This window comes from Mesoplodon bidens (assembly GCF_964165515.1).
Source record: "Mesoplodon bidens genome assembly, chromosome: X".
NCBI lineage: Eukaryota > Metazoa > Chordata > Mammalia > Artiodactyla > Ziphiidae > Mesoplodon > Mesoplodon bidens.
The window spans coordinates 84,056,373-84,064,031 of NC_138163.1; the positions used below are offsets into that span (position 1 = coordinate 84,056,373).

A 7,659-nucleotide genomic window follows, 5' to 3' on the forward strand; every position below is an offset into this window, starting at 1 on the left:
ATTCTGAGAGTTTCATAAAAATGAAGTCATACAATATGTGGCCTTTTGTGTCTGGCTTCACTTAGCATGATTTCAATGTTCATCCAAGTTGTAGTATGTATCAGTACTTCATTCCTTTTCATGGCCAAATAATATTTCATTTTATGGATATACCACATTTTTTATCCATTCTTCAGTTGATGGTCACTTAGGTTATTTTCATTTTTGGCTGTTATGAATGATGCTGCTATGAGCATTCATATACCAGTTTTTGTGTGGATATATATTTGAATATATACCTAAGAGTGGATATATACCTAGGAGTGGGCCTGCTGGGTCATATGGTAAATCTATGTTTAACATTTTGAGGAACTATCACCCTATCAACATTTCTTTCTTCACAGTTATGGTGATGCTGTAATACAATCACCTATACTAGCTTTCTGAGACTATTTGATTTTCCCTAGTTTCTTAGTGAAATATTTTTTCAAATGTCCCTTAAAAACACATTCAAGTCAATAAGGCATGGGATAAGCCCTGGGAATATAAACATGAATAAACGCTGGTCACTGCCATCAAGCAGCCCACAATCCAGTGGGGGAAGCAGACTCATCAAGTTAAATCCCACGTGATCTGTGCTATAGTAGGGCAATGTACTAAATGCTGGGACAGCACAGGGGAAAGGGCAAAAATCTTCCTGTGGGGTGGTAGGGAAGGCCTCCTAGGGAAGATGACATTTGCAGACTCTGGGAAGATGAGTGTGGGTTCATCAGGGAGATGAGGAGGAAGAAGAGGAGGAGGAGGAGAGGGGGAGGGAGAGGGGGAGGGGGAGGGAGAGGGGGAGGGGAAAGTCAAGCAGAGGCAACAAAATGTGCAAAAGCATGGAAGCATGAAAGAAAATGGTACCCAAGATGCTGCAAATAGATTGCTGTGACTAGAGTCCCAGGTACTTTAAGGAAAAGAGCAGTAATGATGCTGGTAATGTAGGTCGGGGCCAGATGTTGAAGGGCTTTGAGTGACATGTAAATAATTTATAGTTTAACATGTATCATTTGCGGGGGGAGCCTTAGAAGGATTTGAGGCCAGGAGGGGACAGGATTAAAATTACAGAGTTTAAAAAGTACTTTTGAAATCAAAATATTACACATGTATAAAAACCAAAGAGCAGAAGTGTTCAGTATAACAACCAACCACCCCTTGCCCCATCCTTTCCCATGCCAAACCTTCTCCTCTTTTAGTGGTTTCTCCTGGTAATTAGTTTCCTCATTGATTCCTAATTTATATACATAAGCTGCTATTTCTTTTTTTTCTTCCAGTTTTATTGAGATATAACTGACATACAGCACTGTATAAGTTTAAGGTGTAGAGTATAATGATATGACTTACATGCATCATGAAACGATTACCACAGTAAGTTTAGTGAATACCCATCATCTAATACAGACACAAAATTAAAGAAATAGGAACGTTTTTTTCCTTGTGATGAGAACTTTTAGAATTTACCCTCTTAACAAGTTTCATATATAACATACAGCAGTGTTAATTATATTAATCATGTCATACATTACATCCCTAGTAATTAATTTATCTTATAACTGGAAGTTTGTACCATTTGACCACCTTCATCCAATTCTCCACCCCCCCAACCTGCCCCATTAACCACCTCTGGTCACCACAAATCTGATCTCTTTTTCTATGAGTTTGTTTGTGTTTGAAGTATAATTGACCTACAACACTATGTTAGCTCCTGGTGCATGATATAGTGATTCTATATTTCTATACACTTCAAAATGCTCATCATGATAAGTCTAGTTACCACTGTCACCATACAAATATATTACGTAATTATTGACTGTATTCCCTACACTGTACATTTCATACCCACGACTCATTTATTTTGTAACTGGAAGTTTGTACCTCTTAATCTCCCTCACCTATTTTTCATTCCCTAACCCCTTCCCCCTGGCAACCACTTGTTTGTTTTCTGTTTCTATGACTCTGTTTCTGTTTTGTTGTATTTGTTCATTTGTTTTGTTTTTTAGATTATACATATAAGTGAAATTGCAGAGTATTTGTCTTTCCCTGACTGACTTATCATAATACCCTCAAGGTCCATCCATTTTGTCATAAGTAGCAAGGTTTCATTTTTTATGGCTGAGTAATGTTCCATTGTGTATGTACACCACATCTTCTTTATCCATTCATCTATCAGGGTGCATTTAGTTTGCTTCCACATCTTGACTATTGTAAGTAATACTGCAGTGAACATAGGGGTGCATATATCTTTTCAAATTAGTGATTCCTTTTGTTTTGATAAATACCCAATAGTGGAATTGCTGGATCATATGGTAGTTCTATTTTTAGTTTTTTGAGGAACTGCTATACTGTTTTCCATACTGGTTGAACCCATTTACATTCCTACCAATAGTGTACAAGGGTTCTCTTTTCTCCACATCCTCTCCAACAATTTGTTATTTGTTGTCTTTTTGACGATAACCATTCTGACAGGTGTAAGGAGATATCCCATCATGGTTTTGATTTGCATTTCCCTGATGGTTAGTGATATTGAGCATCTTTTCATGTATCAGTTGGTCACCTGTATGTCTTCTTTGTAAAAATGTCTATTCAGATCCTCTGTCCATTTTTTAATTTTCTGTTTTTTGATACAAAGTTATATGAGTTCTTTGTGTATTGGGGATATTAACCCCTTATTGGATATATCATTTGCAAATATCTTCTCCCATTCAGTAGGTGGCCTTCACAGTTTTTGGATAGTGTCCTTCATCATGCAAAAGCTTTTTAGTTTGATGTAGTCCCATTAGTTTATTTTTGCTTTCATTTTCCTTGCTTGGGAAAACATCTCCAAAATATATTGCTAAGACCAATGTCAAAGAGAATACTGCCTATGTTTTCTTCTAGGAATTTTATGGTTTCAGGTGTTACATTTATCCCTCGAATCCATTATGAGTTTATTTTTGTATATGGTGTGAAAAAGTAGTCCAGTTTGATCCCTTTGCATGTAGCTATCCAGTTTTCCCGACACCATTGATTGAAGAGACCGTTTTTCCCCCATTTTATATTCTTGCTTCCTTTGTCATATATTAATTGACCATATAAAGGTGGGTTCATTTCTGGACTCTCTATTCTGTTCCATTGATCTATGTGACTATTTTTGTGCCAGTATCATACTGGTTTTGATTACTGTAGCTTTGTAGCATGGTCTGAAGTGAGGGTGCATGATGTTTCCAGCTCCGTTCTTTTTTCTTAAGATTGTTTTGGCTATTCAAGGTCTTTTGTGTTTCCATACAAATTTTAGAATTATTTGCTCTAGTTCTGTGAAAAATGCCATTGGTATTTTGATAGGGATTGCACTGAATCTGTAGATTTCCTTGGGGGAAATGGTCATTTTATCAATATTAATTCTCCCAGTCCATGAACACAGTATATCTCTCCATCTGTCTATGTTGTCTTCAATTTCTTTCATCAGTGTCTAATATTTTTCCAAGTACAGGTCTTTCATCTCCTTAGTTAGATTTATTTTTTTGATGTGATTGTAAATGGTATTGTTTTCTTAATTTCTATTTCTGATAATTCATTGTTAGTGTATAGAAACGCTACAGGTTTCTGAGTATTCGTTTTGTATTCTGCAGCTTTATGAATTCATTGATGAGCTCTAGTAGTTTTTTGGTGGCATCTTTAGGATTTCCTATATAGAGTATCATGTCATCTGCAAATAGTGACTGTTTAACTTCTTCCTTTCCAATTTGGATCCCTTTTATTTCCTTTTCTTTTCTGAATGCTGTGGCTAGGACTTCTAATACTATGTTCAATAAAGGTGATGAGAGTGGAATTAAAATAATTTAAAAAAACAAAACCAAAAAAAAAGTGGTGAGAGTGGGCATCCTTGTCTTGTTCCTGATCTTAGAGGAAATGTTTTGATCTTTTCACCATTGAGTATGATGTTGCCTATAGGCTTGTCATAAATGGCCTTCATTATGTTGAGGTATGTTCCCTCTATACCCACCTTGTTGAGAGATTTTATCATAAATGGATGTTGAATTTTGTCAAATGCTTTTTCTGCATCTATTGAGGTGATCATATGATTTTTTATTCTTCAATTTTTTAAGGTGGTATATCATATTGATTGATTTGTGGATGTCAAACCTGGGATAAATACCACTTGATCATGGTGTATGATCGTTTTAAAGTATTGTTGAATTTGGTTCGTAATATTTTGTTTAGGACTTTTGCATCTATGTTCATCAGAGATACTGGTCTGTAATTTTCTTTTTTTGTGATATCTTCGTCAGGTTTTGGTATCAGGGTGATGATGGCCTCATAGTATGAGTTTGGAAGGGTTCCTTCCTCTGCAATTTTTTGAAATAGTTTGAGAAGGACAGGTGTTAACTCTTCTCTGAATATTTGGTAGAATTCACCTGTAAAACCATCTGGTCATAAACTTTTGTTTGTTGGTGATTTTTTTTTAATGATTCAGTTTCATTCCTGGTAATCAGTCTGTTCATATTTTATATTTCTTCCTGGTTCAGCCTTGAGAGATTATATGTTTCTAGAAATTTGTCCATTTCTTCTAGGTTGTCCATTTTATTGGTGCATAATTGTTTATAGCCATCTCTTATGATCTTTTGTATTTCTGTGGTGTCAGTTGTAACTTTTCCTTTTTCATTTCTGTTTTTATTTATTTGGATCCTCTCTTTCTTTTTCTTGATGTTTATGGATAAAATTTTATCAATTTTTAAAATCTTTTAAAAGAACTATTAGTTTCATTGACCTTTTATATTTTTTATTCTCTATTTTATTTACTTCTGCCCTGATCTTTATTATTTCTTTCCTTCTACTAACTTTAGGTTTCATTTGTTCTTCTTTTTCTATTTTCTTTATGTGTATGGTTAGGCTGTTGATTTGAGATTTCTCTTGTTTCCTGAGGTAGGCTTGTATCACTAAAAACTTTCCTCTTAGAACTGCTTTTGCTATGTCCCATAGATTTTTAATTGTTGTGTTTTTGTTTTCCTTTGTCTCCAGGTAATTTTCTTATTTCCTCTGATTTCTTCCGTGATCCATTGATTGTTTAGCAGCATATATTTTAGCCTCCACGTTTTTATGTTTTATACAGTTCTTTTCTTGTAGTTGATTTCTAGTCTTATAGCCTTCTGGCCAGAATAGATGCTTAATATGATTTTAGTCTTCTTAAATTTACTGAGACTTGTTTCATGGCTTAGCATGTGATTTAAAATCTTGGAGAATGTTCCACGTGAACTTGAAAAGATGTGTAATCTGCTGCTTTTGGATGGAATGTTACATATATATATATTCCTAGTATGTGTGTTAAGCTTTTCTTTATCATGAAAGGGTGCTGGATTTTGTCAAATTCTTTCTCGGCATCAATTGAGATGATCATGTGGATTTTTCCTTCATTCCATTAACATGGTATATTATAATTTTTTTGACATAGAAAACAAATTTATGGCTACCAAAGCAGAAAGGTGTGTGGGGGGGGGGAGGGATAAACTAGGAACCTGGGATTAGCAGATACACACCACCATATATAAAACAAACAACAAGGACCTACTGTATAGCACAGGAACTACAAAATACTTAATATTTTGTAGTAACTTCTATAAGAAAAGAATCTGAAAAAGAATATATATATATGTATAAATGAATCACTTTGCTGTACACCTGAAACTAACACAACATTGTAAATCAAATATGTGTCAATTTTAAAAATTAATTAATTAAAAAAAGACTTAAAGAGAATATTTACTTTTAACATATAGTCCTGATGTACCAAAACATTACTTCAAACAGCTGGATATTTTAAACAGTTATCTCCCCAGTGCCCCCCTACTGTTCTAAAAATCACCTCTCTTAAATAAAGAGACAAATAGGTCTCCTTTCTTGAGTGTGTAATTTTTATAAATTGCATCAGATCCACAGTGAGTGTCTTTCTGGGAGTTTCACCAAAACCAAAAAGAAGTTCTGATATAAAACTGCAGCAGGAAATCAGGGAAAGCATGTGGAACTGTGGGGTCACAGAACTGACCTGCAAGCTATCCTTAGCCAAACCCACAAACCGACACCGCAGGGGTGTGAGGGCCCTAGGGCCCAGCCAACAGCAGGGCTGGCCCTATCTCCCCTGCAGGGGTCTCAGGTGCAGCTTGCGTTCCAGCTGCTGGGCAATCAGGGTGCCCTGGATGGCCTCACAGTCTGAGTTGAACATGGAGTACCCGCTCTTCCCCCCTCTGCCTTCTCCTCAGGGCCTCGTTTCCCCACATGCATCCAGTAGAAGAGGGACAGGACAAACTAGGCCAGGCCAAATTCCAGTTCCACAAACAGTCCCAGCAGGACCAACCAGAGGAGCACCTTCAAGAAGGTGATGTTGGTCAGGGGAGACTGGCCCTCCTGGGGCGGGGGCGGCAGAGGCGGTGGCTTGGCTGGATTCTGCGGTGGCTGTGACATGCAGTCCCCAGGACAAGCTGCTCCCTGAGCAAGGCTGGGCCAGGCCTGGGCACTCAAGGGCCTTGATTTCCACACCAAGAACCGTTTTAGCCAGCCTGGGGCTGCCTTTGGAGTTGCAGCTGCTTCCACCTTCTCTCCCTAGGTTTGTGCACAGTGGCTCTGAAGTGCTGGGTTCTGCCGCCAACCTGGCTGGTTTCTGGGCCCTACTCCCAACTCAGCTAACCGCTGCTCCATGGCACATGCCCTGTTCTCTGTGCGCCCAGGAGTGCGTGTGCCCATGCTGGTGTATTATATGGATTGATTTTTATATGTTGAAAGACCCTTGCATTCCTGGCATAAATCACTTTTGGTCTTGGTGTATAATACTTCTAATATACTGCTGAATTCAGTTTGTTGGTGCCTTGTTGAGAATTTTTGGATATATATCCACAGGTGATATTAATCTGTGGCTTTTGTTTAATGTGATATATTTGTCTATCCTTAGTATCCGGGTAATGGTGGCCTCATAGAATGACTTAGGAAGTGTTCTCTCATCTTCTTTAGGAAGATTTTGAGAATTGGTGTTAACTTATTTTTAGGTGTTTGGCAGAATTAACTAGTGGAGCCATTTGGTCCTGAGCTTTTCTTGCTTGGGAAGTTTTTGATTACTGATTCAATCTCTTTATTCATTATTGCTCTAATCAGATTTTCAATAAGATATAACAATTATGAACATATATGCACCCAACAACAGATCCCCAAATATATGAAGCAAAAATTGACAGAATCAAAGGGAAGGATAAACAATTCTATAATAATAGTTGGAGATTTCAATACCCTGCTTTTATTTTTTTATAACTTTATCTATTTATTTATTTTTGGTTGCACTGGGTCTTTGTTGCTGTGCACAGGCTTTCTTTAGTTGCAGCAAGCAGGGGTTACTCTTTGTTGTGGTGCGTGGGTTTCTCATTGTGGTGGCTTCTCTTGCTGCGGATCATGGGCTCTAGGTGTGTGGGCTTCAGTAGTTGTGGCACGCAGGCTCAGTAGTTGTGGCTCACGGGCTCTAGAGCACAGGCTCAGTAGTTGTGGCACGTGGGTGATGCAGCATGTGGTATCTTCCCGGACCAGAGATCAAATCTGTGTCCCCTACATTGGCAGGTGGATTCTTAACTACTGTGCCACCAGGAAAGTCCCTCAATACCCTACTTTTAATAATGATAGAAC

At 37.6% G+C, this 7,659-nt stretch overlaps 1 pseudogene across 1 annotated transcript; it reads right to left on the reverse strand.

Moving 5' to 3' along the window:
- Positions 1–6,124: 6,124 nt before the first annotated feature.
- Positions 6,125–6,690, reverse strand: LOC308609018 (SAYSvFN domain-containing protein 1-like; annotated as a pseudogene). The gene has a single exon. The product of its transcript is annotated as an SAYSvFN domain-containing protein 1-like (transcript).
- Between the last annotated feature and the right edge of the window lie 969 nt (positions 6,691–7,659).